General features: G+C 64.4%; 1 protein-coding gene across 1 annotated transcript in view; it reads left to right on the top strand.

The window, feature by feature from the left end:
- LOC104530447 (homeobox protein box-5-like) overlaps positions 1-539 on the top strand; it is a gene marked incomplete at both ends in the record, with an annotated part of 1,249 nt that overhangs the window by 413 nt on the left and 297 nt on the right. The window lies entirely within an intron of this gene.

Here is a 539-nt window from a genome sequence, read left to right as displayed (position 1 = left end):
CCGCGCGGCCGGTCCCGCCGTTGGGCGGCTCTGGGCCACGGGACGGGGCGAGTGGGTTTTTGAAGGCGATGGGGAGAGACAGGCAGGCGGCAGCGGTGCAGCCCGGAGCCAGGGGCGAAGCGAACTCATAAAGCCGGGGAAGAGGAGGCAAGTGGGAACCTGTCAGCAGCGCGGGGGGGACCGTGGGGAGGAATGGAGTGGGGCCAACACCCCAGCGCAGCGGTGTGTGCCGCACCCCAGCCCAGCCCCAGCACCCAACTGGGCTGGTGGGGGCCAGAGCCTGAGCTGGAGTTGGGGGACATGGGGACACGTGGGGATGTGCACGGTTGGGGGCTCCTGGGTTGCTCTTCACCTTCATCTGAGCTCCTTCTGCCTCTTCTCACAGTCTTCTCCAGCTGCTCTTAGTAGAGTCTCTGATGGCTCGTAAAGGGTTGGGCTCAGAGCCTGGCTGATCTCACAGACCCCATGACAAATCATCTTGGAAAGGGCAGGTGGAGATGGGGACCCCGGAAGTGTCTGTAGTTATTGCTGCTGGGGCT

The sequence above is a fragment of the Antrostomus carolinensis genome, unplaced genomic scaffold (genome assembly GCF_000700745.2).
Source record: "Antrostomus carolinensis isolate BGI_N321 unplaced genomic scaffold, ASM70074v2 scaffold28949, whole genome shotgun sequence".
NCBI lineage: Eukaryota > Metazoa > Chordata > Aves > Caprimulgiformes > Caprimulgidae > Antrostomus > Antrostomus carolinensis.
Note: the sequence above shows the minus strand (reverse complement) of the source record. Positions and strands in the feature narration are given on the sequence as shown.